An 18,140-nucleotide genomic window follows, 5' to 3' on the forward strand; every position below is an offset into this window, starting at 1 on the left:
TAGCTTGGAGAAAAAGCTCAGGGAGGACCTTAATGCTCTGTGCAAGTGCCTGAGAGGAGGTTGTAGGCAGGTGGTGCTGGCCTCCCAGGTGACAAGTGACACAGCAAGAGGAAATTGGCATAAGCTGTGAGAGAGGATGTTTAGGTTTCACATTAGGAAGAATTTCTTCACAGAAAGAGTGATTAGATATTGAAATGGGATGCCCAGAGAAGTGGTGGAGTCACTGTCCATGGAGATATTTAAGGAAAGACTGGACATGGCATTTAGTGCCTTGATCTAGTTGACATGGTGTTTGGTCAGATTGGGCTCGATGATCTCAGAGGTCTTTTCCAACCTAATTTATTCTGTGATTAAGTTTTTAAACCGGGTGCCCAAAAAAGTCAAGGAAGCTGAATTGTAAAAGCCTCCCTGTTTTGGTCAGTGTGGCATAGGAGCAGCTGCAGGACTGTGAAAAGCCACAGGTGTGCTGTGTGAGGTGGAAAGGCAGAGCAGTTCTGCCCAGGCAACAAAGCTAGTCCCAGGGCTCCATCCTTGGTAAAATGTGTTCAAGCTTTGCAGCAGAAGCCTTATTTCCTCCTCTTAGCTGGCAGAGGGGTTCCTCACCATACAGGCTGGCTGGTTTTAACTGGAGACAGAATGGCTCTGTTAGCCATGTAGTCATGGACAGAACAGCTTCCTCAAAGTTTGGCCTGTATGAGGATAAGACAGCAGAGTCATCAGAAATGGCACTATGCTTAAAAGCAGTTTCATCTTAAAACTACATCTACTGATAGTTACCTATTAGTAACTACCTCAATCTAGCTTTGCAAGAAGAGGCACAAGAGCAGTCTGGCTCTTCTTTCTATCCCCAGCCATGCCATCCTTTTCCTTGGTGCCAACTTTGATCTTCATTTTATGGCACAGGGAATTAAACCAGTAAAGACACATCCACTGCTCACTTTCATTTTTCATGAGTTCCTTTTCTGCCACTTTGGTGCCTTCAGTTAGTTCACTGCATGGTCAGCTGGGCTGTGGGCTGTGGGCTGGGGAGAGGGTGAGCTCTCCTTGGCTGTGGGCAGCAATACATGTGTTCATTAGCTCAGCTGCAAAGTGAAGCCATGCAGCAAATACAGGGAGAGTTTTGAGTGGGCAGTGATGTTCAAGGGACAAGGCATCTATTTGGAAATCAGAGCAAGCCTTTATTCTGTGTCACAGAGATGAGGAAGAGAAAGAGGTTAGGGATCACACTTTAACATTATTTATTTTATTGATTAATGGCCCTTGTGGGCTTACTCTGAGCCTTTCTTCTTCCCTTTTTCTCATGTCTAAAGTTCTCTCTGTCTTCAAACTCTGAACCTTGTTTTAAACCCTTGCTATGCCTTGAGCAGGATTTATTGTTTGTTAGGGCACCCAAAGAAGGTCATTTAGCATTGGGTGGAGGCTGAAACTGCTGTTGTTTAAGTTTTCAGGGAGAACCCCTAGATAAACGAATCCAGCTCTTTCAGCTGCTGCCAATTCCTGGCAGAAGGGTTACATAAACATACTCTAAACCTCAAGGGAATTATAAATAAATCTTATAAAATACTAACTTTTTTTTTAGTCTCTGAACAAAAAGGGTGCTAAACTGATTTAAACTCATAGTAAGAAAGGAATAAACCAGTTGTTTATATAAAATATTAATCCTGACCTTGTTCTCAGTCATTTGTTTCTTACTGTTCTGTACCTTTACTGTTCTTATTAAAGTACTTCTTTTTTTCTTTAAACAAATATTTTAAGTGTCATGTGTAATTATTGAAAATCTTGCTCAAGACTGTGTAGATTCTAGTAAGTTAGCTTTTTGTGCCACCAGCTCAGTGGGAGTAAGGATTTGGCTTAATGTTTTAGCAAGTTTTTAACACTGTAGATTAAAATTGAAGCTTTGTAAGAGTCATCTCCAAACTTATTTTTCATTATCTACCTATGTTAAAAAGCACATTCCTTCACCTTTTTGAATATTTCTCAGAAGCTGAAAGGTGACCACCTCTCTGATACGTACTTCTTGCTGAATATTTTGTCCCACTGACTCCTCAGACAAAACTGAAATCCTTGGGCAGCAGTGCTAGCGATGGCAATGGCTGGTTTGGGCAGAGATAGTTCAGTTATTACTCTAACCTGTCATTTCTGGGAAAAAACCCAAGTTCTGTGTCAAGGAAATACTGATCAGTTATAACCCAACCTTGTTATAAGATCCAGGTTAAATTTGTCAACAGAGAAATGGAAAAGAGCTCCTCAGCTGTCCCATTGGCCAGACAGAGGCTGAAGTTTAGAGAGCCTGTATATGCTCAAGTAGACACAAAAGTCTCCATGCTGAGGAGAACAGAGCAGGGAGGAAAGAGATCTCCCCCAGAATATCCAGGGACTGGAGGCTGGGGAGTTAACTGGGATGCAAGGGACAGTCACTGGGATCCCTCTTCTCTAGCAACAAGAGCAGAAAGTGATCTGACAACTCTCTATACTCACATGGCCAAGGATATAATGTTCCTCTCTCTCATTTTCTGAATAATCCTGGCTTAATTCCAATATCAGAGTCAAGGAAAAATCCATGTGTGCTAACGTTAGTGTTTCCTGTCAAGTTCCATGCCACAGTGAACAGGCACATGCAGTTATTGTTACCTGAACTACTAAAAGTATTCAACCAAAAATTTTTGTTTAAGGAGAACACTAACAAAATTAGTTTAATGGCAGTCATTTAAGTCCTGGACAAAGAATAATACATTAATGTGTGTGTTAATAAATACTGGGCCACTTTAAAACATTTTCCCCATTTTTCATGCTTTAAACATGAAAAATGTTTCATCTTCGTTTGCTGCTGCATTTTTAATTTTTGGTATGTTTCTCTGTAGACAAATTGCTGGTAAACCTTTGTTTATTTATTGTTATTGTTGTTCTCTTTCACTTCCCAGTTTCAGGCACAAATGGGGTTGTACAAGGTGGCATGCTAAAAGCAGTGGGAGACAAAGGTCTCAGTGATTTACGGAGAGTGAGAACCACTGCAAGCTTCCTTGGCTTTGTGCTGCAGGACTGGGCTGGAGCGACTGTCCTGCAGAGAGGAAGGAAACAGCAATTCTTCCTTATCCACTGGCACCTTTGCCAACCATGGGCAAATGCCACTGCACTCAATGGGAATGGCTGCTCATCTGATATTCCCAAGCCTCCTGGGCTTTTACCTGGGATTCAGGTACACTCCCATGAAACAGATGGATCTATCAATACACTTTACATACACCATCAAGTAAAAGCCAGATGTTACTGACTTCCAAATACTTCAGCTTCCAACTGCATGCACAGTTGTGAGTGAAACAGTGTCTTATGCAACCTTTTGATACCTATCTTTTGTTAGGTGTCCTGGTTCAGAGCAAATTTGGGAGAGAATCCCCAAAGAGGCTCCTCTAGAAAAGCAGATTCAATTGGCCCCTCCCCACAACCGGTCCGGGAGAAAAAATTCTTCTCTCCCCCCTTCACTCTCTGGAACAAATCCTAAAGGTGCAAAACTTATTATTCAGCATAAACAGAACAAGACAATTGGGAATAAAAGCATCATATAGTCAACCCAGGACATTAGGTTAGTCTCATCTCTTTTCAGACAGCTGATTAAAATAGGACTTCTACAGAAAGTAGTTCAGAATAAGGAATAGCTTCAGCTAATCAACTTCATCCCTCTCCTTGCTGTAGGTTACTGACTGTTTCTGATCAGGAGCCTCTCTATAGCTGTGCCACATTCTTTGAACACACAAACACATGGATGCAGAACTTGAGGCCGAGTTTTCAAGTCTTTAGTGCATCTTAACTGTCCAACATCAACTTTGGGATCAAAATAAGACCTTTAGACCTTAAGAAGCCTTTGCTATTAATCTAACAAGTTCCTTCAAAAATCCTGTTCTCTGGGGGACAATGTACTCTCCTCAGAATTTTGTCTCTAGTTTTTCAGCACCCATTGTAAAACTTCCCTATTGCCATGAGAAGAGATTACTTACTTGGCCACCCTTGCATAGGAGTGTAAGCCCACACAAACACAGTTTGGTTCCATGTTGTTGTCTGGTGTGACACAGTATCAAATGCAAATACTGTGAATATTTGAATGGAATTCGCAAAGTGTGTGCTTTTAAGATAAGTGAAAGCCAAGTCCTTCTACTGCTGCTTTGGATGCAAATGTATTTGTAATGAACTCCTGGTTTTGTCTGTATCCCTTATCTTGCACCTGTTATCATCCTTGTTGTAAAAAGCTTAGGGGTAAGCTTGCCAAATGATATGCCCCATCTGTGCTACCTGGATAAACACTGTTAGCAAGAAATATGCAAAATGAAAAGCCACAAGTTCTTGACAGACAGGTACCAGCACTTTCTCTCTGGCTAGCAAGGACAGGGTCTTTGTGTTATTTCAACAAGTTGCCAGCCTTTTCTTTGAAATTCTTGTGAAGTTGTTGGGAGGGAGATGAGAGAAAGAAAGAAAGAAAGAAAGAAAGAAAGAAAGAAAGAAAGAGAGGAAGCTGAAGGTGTGCAAACTTGTTTGGGGCATGCAGATGAAGTCAACTGCAAATATAACAATGATTTCACCAAGTGAATGTTTCTTCACCAGAAGATAAATTGACCTAAATGTTGTGTCTGCTGTGTTGAAAGCAGGTCTATTTGTTGTGTACACTGCTTTTGTTTATATCTCTTTTCCTGGACCCCTGCAAGCCAGACTAGCACTCAGAAGGAGGGAAGGTGAGTAATGAGAAACTGCATCACTAGGACTAATCCCTGACAAACCTGGAAAGAAGTGACAGCAGATACAGGATGGTGAGAGAGGCCTCAGGCATTTGGGCAAGGCAACAACAGTAAAGAGAACAACTTGTTCCAGACCTTATCATGTTCTACTAAGGTCTCCACACTTCCCCATGTTTTCTTTTTTCAGAACATATAAATACAGGAGGGACCATTATTGAGTAATTAAAGCACAAAGTTGGCAGCTGGGCTTCTGAAATCCTGTCACTGAGCTCCTGTGGCTACACATGCACTGTCTGCAATGGTCACCTCGAGAGAGGTGGCCATTCATGGTCCTAGGCCAGCTCATTTTAATTTACTTGCATCTTTAGTGTTCACATCTAAGGGCCTCTTTGGTGCACAAGGCACATCACTACTGCATATTAATGGGGTACAAGGTGGTATGAGAGCTGTCCCATTCAGGAAAGATTCTCCAGGCCTGTGTCCAGCTTTGCTAACTGAGGCAGAAGAGATGAGACCAGCAGCACTTGCTGTGGCTAGATACAGACAGCTCCCTCTTCTACTGTTCTTCTGCCTTGTGCTCCCTGTGCAGGCATGCTGGGGCTTGTTACTTTTGTGTGTTAGAATGAGGTAAAGGGTAGAACTTGGCATCAAGAATGACCTGCAAGGGAATTTACCCAATGCCATTTCACCAAAAGAGACAGAATTAGGACCATTCCTTTGGTTGCTTTTCATGTGGGGTCTGTGTCTGCAAGAGCTAGGAAGGATCCCTCACCTGATCTGCACGAGCCTTGTTAGTCAGCAAGGATAATTCATAAACTGGTTACCCTGGCAGAGTCCAAGATGACAGCATGTTTTGGCATTTGGATACATTCCACCAGACACAAGCCAGGAACTTCTGATGTCTTCTGCTGTTTAAAAAACTGGTGGCCTGAGGGGATCCCTTTTTATTATGGTCAGTTCAGCCTAACCCCTGACCTGTCCAAGAACTTTAACCAGGCTCCAAACTCTTTCAGGGTTGCGTGTGCTGCCAGGCAGCTGGGCAAAACATTACAGGTTTGCTGGCAGTGCTACAGCAACCAATGCACCCTTGCTCCCTCCAAGACCCTTGTAACAGCTTGTAAAAGGGCTCAGAGAAAACTTTCTGTGCAGAAAAGACACTCCTAGGATGTTGCAGACCAGGCAGTGTGCCAGTTTCCAGGGATAAGACAATGCTTTGGGAAGCTCACCTGTAACCAATGACTGGCAGCAACATGTTCCAAACTTGTAGAGCTGCAAGGACACAGATTCATTGCATCTTGACTTTTGCTCTCTGTCCCAGTGGCAGTCTCCTTCCCCACTCCTGATATGAAACTAACCTCTCCTCTCCTGCATACATCCCAGACCCTCATGGCAGGTGTTGGCAGTCCCAGTGAGAACAGGCTGCAGAGTCAGCTGCTTAGCAGGACACTAACCCAAATCCTGCAAGCTTCTTTTTGAAAATATTTTCCTTTTTAAAACCCATTGTGCAAGGGTGCAGGGTTGCTAACCCAACTAAAACACCCTTAAATGATCTGACAATTTTATACCATGTAGGCCATAAGGAACAATTGTAGGGACAGTACTGCAGAATACAGTGTAAAGACACATGCCTAGTCTCCTGAGACTGTGCAGCATTTGTTCTATCTGTATTCGTTTTTAAATGGTTGCTGAGGGAATATGAGGTTTCCTGGGCCTGGTTCCTGGGGTGAGTAAGGGATGCTGATGTGCCAGAGGTCCTGCGGCAGCCAGCTGTACCAAGATGATGCCACATGCAGAACCAGGATCTTGGGTGTCTTAAGTATTTTTTCTGACAAAAACTTGTGTCGCAGACATTTTTTCACAGAAATACTTTCTTTCAGATTTATCCATCTTCTGGGAAGCAGAGGCCCCAGAAGAGAATGTAAACAATGATTATCAGCTGCTGTGAAATGCAATAGGATGCACCTGTGATTGGTTCGTGTTCCGTGTGTACCATTAAGAGCCAATCACAGGGCAAGCTCTCTGGAACACAGGGACAGAGAATTCTCTTGTTTTGGGATTCTATTCTATTCCTTAGCTTAGCTTAGCAAGCCTCTGCAACTTCTCTCTTTATTCCTATTAGTATAGTTATAATGTATTATATATCATATATCAATAAATCCAGCCTTCTGATCAAGAAACAAGATTCTCGTCCTTCTCTCTCACCCCAGCAACCTCCCCAGGTCGCTGTAATAAACTTGGGCACTTCCACCTCCTCAGATCAACAACCTGGACCTGACTGTCCAGTCAAACTGCTTTCTGCCTAGTCTTTGTCTCAGGTATAAATTCTGGAACATCCCCTTCTGAAACTCAGCGCGGTTCCTCAGAAGTCATACAGAGTGCTTCTACCCTGTCACATTGTTCTGCTCCATCTCACAGTGGGATCCTACTCTTTCAACCATCCCCATGAGCATTCTTACAGATGGTGTTCTTACTCTCAAAGAGAATCCCTCTCAGCTCTGCTTGGACAAAGTAATTTGTCAGATCCAGGGGGCCTAGGAGAGGGGACACACTTGGGCAGAAGCCAGGAGGATCTTCTGCAGAGGGCTTCAGGGCATAAGTATACATAGGAATCTTGATACTGAAATTTGCAGTGGTAAGTAGAAACAATCACTCTCAAAAGTGTTCCTTATCAGTACCTTATCCTTATCCTTATCATAGTAACTAGCAGGGTACAGCATTTGCTGGAAAGAATGAGGTGCCTAGCTACTGCCCTGCTTTTCACTTCCCCGCATTTTTCTGGTGATGTGGAATCTCACAGCATTTCTAAAACACCTTTTAGAAATCAACTCTTTTCAAATCCACAAACACTCCAGTTCTGAGCATTATAAATGGCCATGCTAATTAAATGCAGCTAAAATAGTGAAAATAGTTGCAGGGCAGACAAGATCAATGACAAAACACCCTGAGAGAGCACAGAAGGGGGAAAAGTACTGTAGAAAGGTGATTTATGGTGATTCTCTGGTTGCTGAAGCAGAACAATTATTGAGAATCTTAAGGAGAAAGGAGCTTTAGGTTGGAAGATTGACGATGGAAAACCATGGGGAAGTAATCCTTTCAGCACCAGCATGGCAGAGCTTCGGTTCTGGGAGGCAGGTCAATGTAGGTCAGCACTGGCTCTGGAAATGCTGAGCTGGGGAACCTCTCTGGTTGCTTTCTTACACCATGTTGCCTCCTCCTCACCCCCTCTTTGACAAAGGGAAGCCACTGCATTTTGGTGTTGTCATTTCACATTCAGCTCCACAATCTAATTCCTAGCCAAAGGCTGCAGCCCTAGGCAGCCTGATGCAAGGGTAAAATAAATTGCTCCAACATGGTGATTCATACTTCAGCCTAAAGTTAGGAAGTTCTTAAATATAGGTAGCATTGGGATTTGTCCCCTGGAAGGGGTCCTTTCGTCATCTTTTACCTCAGATAAGCCACTATCACCTTTTAACACAAAGACATTTCAAGGTCCATCTTATACAAATATGCATTTGTGAGTTACTTTGTGGCCTCCAATAACTTAGTGGGGGAAAAAAAGTGAGAATAAACTTTTATTCAAAGTGACATTGTTATACTTTCCTATAGAAAGTTGTTCCTGCCCAGGGCAGGGGGTTGGAACTAGATAATATTTAAGGTCCGTCCCAACCCAAGCTGATCTATGATTCTGTGACTGTATAATCTGAAAACATTGTATGCAAAGCCTGTATCTCCATATTCTACACAATAATAATATTCCAGCCTGACCAGTAAACCCATTGCTACAGATGATGAGAATTGGAAAGAGTCAGCATGTTGATTTTTGAACCTCTTAAATTTCTTTTGGATTAATATAATTGCATATTTGAACAATTGTACTGTTATGTTTGGACAGTTATTTTATGACTATCACAGGGTGTAATTAGACATAGTTGTCTCACTTTAAAGATATCATTGTCTTTGTTTCAGGAGGTTTCAGACAGCAGTTATTGCAATTGGATGGTGTTCCAATAGCCAGTCTCAAGGAAATTCCTATGGTGAGTCAACCATCAGAAAAACACAGCAAGTGTCATGTTATAATGTCACATAACAGCAACTCAGTGTCTTTTGCTCATGTTTTAATGACAACCATTTCAAGTAGTCCAGGTTTTCAAAAAGTGTTTCTTATTCACACATAATGATCTGGGTTGCAAAGACACTCCTGGAAGATAAAGCTAATAAAATAAGCAGCTAGTTATTACAAACTCCTTAGCTTAATTTTATTGTGTGGAAAATAGCAGTTTTCTTGCATGAGGAATACTCTGCTGTGGCTTGCAAAGTTCCCAGGTGCCCCTGCAGCTTCCACATTGCTCCGGTCAAAGGGGTCAATCAGACAGTTGCTGCACTTTCACTGTTGCTGACCTGTGCACCTCTCTGTATTTCACAGGTTGGCTTTATTCAAAAAGTTATATATAGCTGCAAAGCATTTGTCATTAATCTGGCACCATTTGGATGTCAAGTATTAATCATTAATCTCATAAACTTTTACATGCTGGGTATGCATTCTCACTTCGTTATCTGGATAGAAAAATAATGTTTGCAAACAAAATGCAAGCTCACTTTTTTCCTCTGTTTCAGAGACGCATTTCAGAAGTCTCCTGTTGTGCTTCTTTCCATCAGAGAGTAAAGCAAACCTGCCCAGCTCAGTGAACTACTGCACTGCCCCTTGCTCACTGTGACTAATGCAGTTACACCAGAAGGAGGTTCAAAATAATTTTTTTAGCATTTGGAGCATGAGGCTTGTCTTCAGCCAGACCTCAGACTGTGCTTTCCACAGCATTTGGATCACTGAAATACCCTTATATAAGCCTAATTGGCACAATTAGAAGAATGACTCTTTGCAGATGTGTGTTGCTGTAGCAACCTGGGGGGAGGGCAGCCAAAGTGCCCTCCATATTTAGCAAAATAATATTAATCATAATAGATAGGTGCACTTTATCCTTTTTGTAAGGCACTTGCTCAGGAGGTAAGTGCCTTAACATGTCCCAACAAGGATCACTGTAATGGAGTGTAAATAATTTGATGCCAAGCTAAAATTCTCTCAGTAGTAACCAAAATGACATCGAAACAGAAACATAGTCAAATGTTGATCAAATCTTTCAGAATACAGGCAGAAGGCTTAGCTGTTCAATGCTTTGATTCCACTGCTGTAGGAGCACTGGGGGAAGAAAAGCACCAAAGGCATCCACGGTGGCAGGAAGGGGCCTGTGTTGCTGAGCTCATCTCAAGTCTTCCTGCTGAAGACCCCAGAGATTCAGTGGGAGCACTCTTGAAATCTGCCTGCCACCTCCTTTGTGTGAGAGGCACTCCATGTTGCTGGCAGTGGATGTGGATGTGTATAAAAGTGTCAGTGGTGCTGGCAGCACCGTGAAACCATGGCAGATCTCCTGCTTCTCATGTGGAAAGAGTGGGAACAGCTGCTTTGCAGAGTGGATCCAAATGGTTTGTTCCTGACTCTGCCTTGCCTGTCCTAGTAAAATTGCACATCTCATTCAAGCATCACAGTCTCTTTGAAGTGTCAAAGGGACCATGTGAATTACCCAGGACTCACAACTTAGAGCTTGTTTTCATAAACTCTTTTGATTTGAAGCCAATGATAAGTCTGGTATGATTGTTTGCTCATAGTTATTAATTTAACACAGTTTTAAATTTTGTCTTTATGTCTTTGCACCTTGAACAGTCACATTGTGTTGCTACAGAGTACAAGAAAAACCTGAACTCAGCTCTGACTGGGACTGAATAATGGGATTTCCATTTCTAAGATGAAGAAGCAAGTGACTAGCATGAATAAACAAGCAAGTCTGAAAAAAAAAAACAAACACTCATCTTGTGGATGAACATGGAAAATAGAGATTAAAAGGTATCTCAAGAAGTTATCTATACCATCCCACTCTTTACAGATGGATATATTTTATCTCTGTCATTACTGACTAAGTTTTATCTGATCTCTTTTAAAAAGATTTACAATCCCCAGGCAATCTGGCCTAATGCATCACTACCCTTATTTTTAGAAAGTTTTTCCTAATGTCTAACCAAAGCCTATTTCTGCTGCAATGGAATGTCTTATTAATCTGTAATATCTTTACTTTTGAAGACTGCTCTCTCATTTCTGTTAGGTTTCTCTTCAATAGAACAAGCACCCTTGTTTATCCAGTCTTCCCATGTAATTTGTGTTTTTCTAGAACTCTGATCATACACATTGGTCCACTCTGTAGCTTGATGAATGTTTTATCTCTCCCAAGCATGGTTGCCCAAGCCAGGCTTGCCGAGTTCCCACTGATCTTTGCCAGTACTGGGGAAAGTGAACGAATCGCTTCATGTGCTTTATTGCCTCTATTTATATTTGTACCTCTCACTATGTAGTTTGCTTTTTTTTTGATAGAGTATGCAACATCCAGAATATTTCATCAGGGCTGTTCCCTACTCATTTGCTCTGTGTTTTTGGCAGAGTTTTATTCTTGACCAGACATAAAATATTGGATTTCCTAGTCTTAAATAACCTCTTATTTTTTTCAGCTATGTAGTTAACTGGTGTGAAATTGCTTGGTTGAATGCTAAGCTTATATTTCTTCCATCTTACTTTCAATTTTTTTTTAACTTTATCATGCTGGTTTATGCCTGGGATCTATAAATCTCCAGCTTTGCTCTAGTTATAGTCCCAGAGCTCAGGTACATTATGTTCATGTGCAGCCTTCCCTTCCCCTGTTCCAGGTACGGTGTTATGATTATAGCTGTTTGACCTGTTGCACCATTGGAAGTTCAGCTTGTCCTGATAATAGTGCAGTTATGTTTACTGTCCTTGCAGCTCTGGCCATTACATCTCATTACACCATTTTAATAACTCAAACACTGACATCTGAGTGATATTACGTTCCAAAATTCAGATCCAGAGAAAAAGGGTTCTTTCAACTTCAGTCTTTTATTTATCTGTTCTCTTGAACTGCCTGTTTTCTCACAACACATTCCACACTCTGTCACAACCACTCCTTGTGTTTTTCCAAAAACCCTGGAAGACACTGTAAGGCCCTGCTTCAGCCAGATATTTTTTCATTAAAAAATATTTCTTACACTTCAGCACTTTCACTACAGCAGGATGAAAGGTGTATCTTTAAAATATGTTTGGTATCATGCCTTGAAGCACTGGCATAGGTGAGACAAATGGTTTGTATCATATCAGCTGTTGGGGCTGAGCCCTGGGAAATACCAGGTGCTAGGAGGGCATCATTCTCAAGTTGTCACTTGCTGTCGTACTGTCACTCATGTTTTGGTGTATTTGTTTAAGAATTTAATACTAATTTACTTTCTCTATGTTTTGGACCTCCCACCTGCTGAATTGTCAGCTGGAAGAATATCCCAGGAGCAGCTCTATTTCACCTTACCCAAGAACCTTTCCAGCAACTTACAGCCATTTGAAAAGTTCTTAGGCAGCCAAGAGTAGAAAGGGTTAAATGCAAACAGCTCTCTTGCATCATCCCAGTGGAGAGCCTGGCTGCCCGACCACATCCTACACATGAGGAACTCAGGCAGAGTTACACAGTCTGCCCAAAGCCATGCAACAGGTTAGCAACTAAATCTGGAGCTACAGCTCTCACTGCAGTGGCTGCACAACATGACCTTGCTAGCAAGTTTTAGTAAAACCTTTGCTGTCACCTGGGGAGTTATATTGTTATGTAGGGAAGCTAAACCTATCTGTGAACATTACCTCTTCCAAGCTGGAAGGGCATGTGGAAGGGACAATCTGTCCCTTGCCTGAAGGCTTCATTAGCACAAATCTTGAAGAGGCTAAGACCTCACAAATTCATTATTGTCCATTATTATATTGAAATGCTATCTGAAAAAATAGTTGTAATACCAGATCCTGAGCTGCAGAGATTCAGTAGGCACGGAAGATGCTCACACCTGGCTCCTGTGAAATGCTTAACCCCACAGAAAAGACCTCCCACGTTATTTATTCATTCAGCCACCCTCAGCTAGCACAGAGTGCTGGTCTTCTTGTGTGTGAGCTACAGAAACATGCATATTATGCTGCAATGCACTGCATAAATAGATTATGAAATACACATTTCAGATGTGTATATTCAAATATATATTTGTATATATCCCATGTTAAAATGGAGTTGGAATGTGCAAGCTAAGGACACTGTGAAGTATTGACTGCTTTGTTACAAATGTAGTGCCTGAGACCTGGGTGCAGGAAAGTTCATGTCTTTTTTATGCACCATGATCACCTCAGCCTCCATTGCAATAGACATTATTTTTTCTGCTCTCAGAAGCCTTTGGCCTTTTTTTTTTTTTTTAATTGGGACTGGTCTGAACTATGGTGAGGAACATTTGGCTCAGTATTTGTAAGAAGCATCTATGAAAAGAGTAACAATGCAGCAATGCAGAATTATGGTGTGTGGCTTTGTACCCTGAAAAGACTCAGAAATCTTTCAAAAATAATGGTAATTTACACTTAGATGTAATCTTATAGTTGAACTCCAAGCACATCTAGGCATATGATATGATTCATATTACTTGGTGCTAAACTGATGTTGCTAATTCTTTTGTAACTTGTCACAACAGAACAAAGATAGTGAGCTCTATTTTAGGAAGCATATGAATCAGTGGGAGAGCCAAAAGGAAACAAATGGATCACTGGTGAGACTAAAAATGCCTCAGAGATGTGAGCAGGGTGTCTGCTGACTCTGAGGTTGTGCAGAAAAAATTCAAGGAAGGGTTTTAAGCATGGCTAGCCACACAAAAAAACCCACATTTTGAGCTGACAATTTAAGGAGGAAGTGATCTTGCACACTGTCCATCTTCCTATGTGATTTAAACAAAAGATATAATACAGACAGGCACTGCTTATTCTCTCACTGAACATTATCTGACAGTCTTTAAAAGGTAAATCCAGCTGAGTAAAATAAATTATATGACCAAGGCAAGTTCCTCCAAAACAACCTGTATTACCTGATAAAGCAGATTTGCCTATACATTGACTGTGTGCTGGTCATCCTAACATCACCATTGAAATGAAGAACAACAAAAAAATATGAAGGGTTAATAACCATGGTAATGACCCATCAACATCTGAAGCATGCAAGTATTTAATAAATGTAACAAATGCATGTTCAATGCCACAGTCAAAAATTCACAGGTCATTTCCCCTTTGGATGTTAAGAACACTTTGCCTGGCTGTGTTAGGTGGGAGGTTTGCTTCTGGAAAGGCTCTCTAATCACATGGCAAAGAAGAGAACAGCAGAAGAGTATTCCTGGCTGTACCCAGAGGTACAATGGAGTCTTTTATTACTGAGTGCTGAAGGAGAGGACAGGTTCAGGCAAGAACAGTGGAAATGCACTGGACTTCTAGTACAAGAGACAAATATGAGAGAGGACAGACAATCCCAATGGAAAATATTTGATGAATGCCTCTGGGCTCAGGAGAGAAATCATTCCCACAATGACAAGGAGAGGCATCTGGCTCTGGCTCTCTGCTGGCTGCCATTGTGGTACAGCACTCCCTACTGGGATGCCCAACACGCTTTAGCCCAAGCTAACAATTCAAATGCTGCCACTGAGGGTGCTCTAGAAAAAAACAGAGTTATTCAGACCACTGAAATCTGTACTGACTTCTCAGAGGATTTTTATTTTGACAAGAAGAAAAGTGCAGCTAAAGCTTACCATTATTTTTTCAATGTGGCTATGATTTATAATGGCTTCCTGCCAATGGCAATTTGAAGGCAGAGTTGTACCTGGTTTTGCTCTCAAACAATACAAAAAGCAGGATTTGTGTTTTGACAGTTTTGAAGGAAAATGAGTTTTTTCCTAAAATGCACTCTGCTGAAAAGGGCAACAGATTGCCTTAAAACAGATTGTGTTAAGATAATAGTTATTCTGAAAATAGAATCCCTCAACTTTTTTAGTCGGTCTTAGAGGATCATATCCAGTAATTTCTGCCTCCTTGGATCTTGCTCAGCCAAATCATGAGTGTTCTAGTCATGTCTAAATTGGATTCTTGAATTTGCTGAATTCATGCTGTAGAAATACAGTAACAGGTCTCTAACACCTGTTTTGCATAAAAGTCTGGAAGGCCTGCTTTCACTCAAATTGTAATTTGCTGTTTGGGAAAATAGCATTAGAAACTTGTGACTTATAGCAGAAACAATCAATCTATCATCTTGAAGCCAATGTTGCAGAAATCTTTGCACTAAATAAAGTCAGGGGAAGAAGAGCAGTAAAGTCAGTGCCTGTTTTAGTTGAGACTGATGTTTAAATCTAGAAGTCCACTTCAAAAATGGGACTGACATTTGTACAAGCATACAAATGTCAGACTGTGCTTTTTTAGGCTTGGATCTGTTTAGACTGTTCATGCTCTAAACAGCAGGTTTGAAGTGTTTGTACCTAAATTTGGACAGAAGAGTTTGGGCTCTTTTGAACAGTAGCTACTATCTTCTCTATAGGAAAAACAAATAAAAAATCCAAACCAACACAACAGTATTTCATTGTGGCTAATCATAAACTTGAGATATTTTTTAAATTAGAAACCTTGGCAGTTTCTGCATAATGCATTCGGTAGGACAGATCAGGATCTATCTGACAGCTGTGATGTTGCAGTATCACACAGAATCTCTTCCCATACAGCACAGGACTTTCTGCCACAGCCAGATGGAAGCTGTAGGGCAAAAGGTTTCAGACTTCATCTTAAGCAGGGTTAAGTTCAGGACATCGGTTTATAGCTTACCATTAAACAGAAACTTCCATTTTGGTAGCTGTGCTAGACTGACCTTAAAACAATGGCACACATCAGCAAAGGTGACTGGTGTGGAGGTTTCTGTACTGATATGCCAGGTTTTTTCTGTGTGGGAACAATGGGCGTGTTTATGTAAATCAGAGTGATATCAAACTGGTTTTTACACATTGTTTGGAAAGAATTCTTATTTATCTTTGTCTGGAGGATATATCTTGTCCAAAGTTTAGAGGGAGATTATTTTTTTAGTATGTGCAAGCTCTGTTTGGTGTGGTTCTCCCTCCTGCTACTCAGTATTTCTAATGCAGAGCCAGATCTGCATTCCCACGTACCCCTGAAACAGGCACGGCTGTGGAGCAGGGCCTCTCCCAGAGGCACAACACATGGCAGTGCTTTGTTGTAGGCTCAATGCACCCATTGTAACTCACAGGTCCTGTGGTAGGAAGGTCACTCTCTACTCCATGGCTAGACACACATTGTGCCTGCTAAATGCTGCTGTAGTATTTCATCCCAGTGGCAACCCAGACAATAGGTCATGCCTTGCATTAATGGGTAGGATCTTGAAAAATCAATATAATTCAAATAACAGGGGACTGCTGCCCAGCCATTTACTGTTCCCAGGTCTCACAGAGCAGCAATGGCTGTGCCATTAAGCTGCCACTGAGCACACAGAAAGTACAGTGTGCTCGCTGCTAACTCATACCAATAAATCCAGAATCATGCATGGGCACGTGTTACTGCAAATATGGATGGTTCCCTTCCTCCAGGCATCTCTTCAGAATATTTTTTCTAATACAAATATAAACATCAAATTCCTCAAAGGAAGGCCAGTTTCTGAGTAAATTTTTGTGTCTAAGCAACTGTATCTCTTTTGCTGAGGGCCTGCTCTAACAACCATTAGAATCAATAGAAAGGCTAATTTATTTTAAAGGCTTTGGATAAAGCACCTAAGGCCACAAAGTGCCCCACTGCAACCACCTGAAAATTTATTGTTGACCTCAGTGAGTGCAGGATGAAATACCTGGGCTCTTGCTCAGCAGGTATTTGAGTCACACACACAATTCATTTCCTTATAAACCATTCATATGCTTAAGTACTTGTCAGATATGGAACAAAAGTGTGATGGTTGCCAGGCTGAGAAAGAGAGTAGCTTTCAGAACTGCCTTTCTCCTGCCAACAGCAATGATATTTAAGTGAAAGAATAAGCAAGTTCATTGTTTCCACCATTTTGTTACAAGAGAGAATTAAGAAATAAGTGAAATGAAAATGGAAGAATTTGAGAGCAACACTACAGGAAGAAGAGAGCTTCTATTCCTTCAATTACTTCTCAGGAGGCTTTCAAAAATATAAACAGTGACTTTTTATCATCATTAGGAGCCTGTGTCTCAAATAAAACCCAAGCTTTCCTAGGGCTTGCCTACACTGGAAAAATACATTATGTTAATTGATTAACATTTAATGCTTAATGTAACAGTCAGTACAAACAAAGACAAAGGCTTTGACATTTTTTGTTGTTGTTGACCCAAGGTAACCCAGCTGCCAAACATGACAGTTCTTGTCTACACTAAGAGGTTTGTATCACCTTAATTAACGTGTTCTAACACAATGTAATTTTGCAATACAGATTAGTCCTTTGGGGCATTTATTCTGTACATTTAATTTTCTGTCTCGCCTATCTTGAATTTGCAGATATGTGCTGCTTCTCCCCTCCCCCTTCCTGCAGCAACAATCATTGAAAACTGAAGAGACTTTGTAAGCATTCTCATTTCTTGCTCAACTTATAAACTGAAACTCAATCAAATATACTATTTGTTTATGTCCCTTGATAGTGCTGATGTTATAAAAATAAAGTTGATCTTTTAGTTCAGGAATGGCTAGTTCTGCATGGAAAAGTATCATCAAATGCTAGCTAATTGAAACTTTTGCAAAAATATTGCAGATTGTACAGGCAGTCTCTTGGTCAACTCACACAACCTATTCCTAGCCACAGGAAGGCACTTTGCAGCATTTTTCCAAAGTCTACTTTATTTTGTTTTACATAGAGAAGCTTTGTCCTTACCAGAAAATGAAGGGGAAAAAAAAAAAAAAAGAGAAAGCAAAAAAGTAGACAAAAAAGATATCATTAAACATTGAGGTTAAAAGATCAAGTTTATCTGGACTCTAGCAACTGACACACTCGTGCTGCATACGTAGTATTTTATTACAAAATGCTATTATTTTGTAATAAACCAAGTTCCACAGCACAACTGGAACTGTGAAATATCCTAAATTGGTAGGACATGTTGCATGTAAAATGCTCTATGCCTACATATCACTGATTTATTTCAGCATCTTCTGAAGGACACAGATCTCTGCCCATCCAGCACTCACTGCAGTGTGAAGTGACTACTAACTTTCTGATATACCCAGTAATATTAAGTGGCTGAAGGTGTGCAGCACAACCACACCAGCTCTCCTGGACTGTAATTTCACTGTCTGGAAATTCCTTTCTGAGAAAAGAGCAGCTAAAACGAAAAGTGCTGCATTTCATTCATTGCCTCTTCTATATTTTTCCTAAAAAGATGGAGTAAGTGATCTAGTGCATGAGTTCTCTAGGGCTTCACAGCCCAGCTAAGGTGCTTCAGCCTAATAAATGTTGAGAGATGTAACTC

Source organism: Melospiza georgiana, chromosome 1, assembly GCF_028018845.1.
Source record: "Melospiza georgiana isolate bMelGeo1 chromosome 1, bMelGeo1.pri, whole genome shotgun sequence".
NCBI lineage: Eukaryota > Metazoa > Chordata > Aves > Passeriformes > Passerellidae > Melospiza > Melospiza georgiana.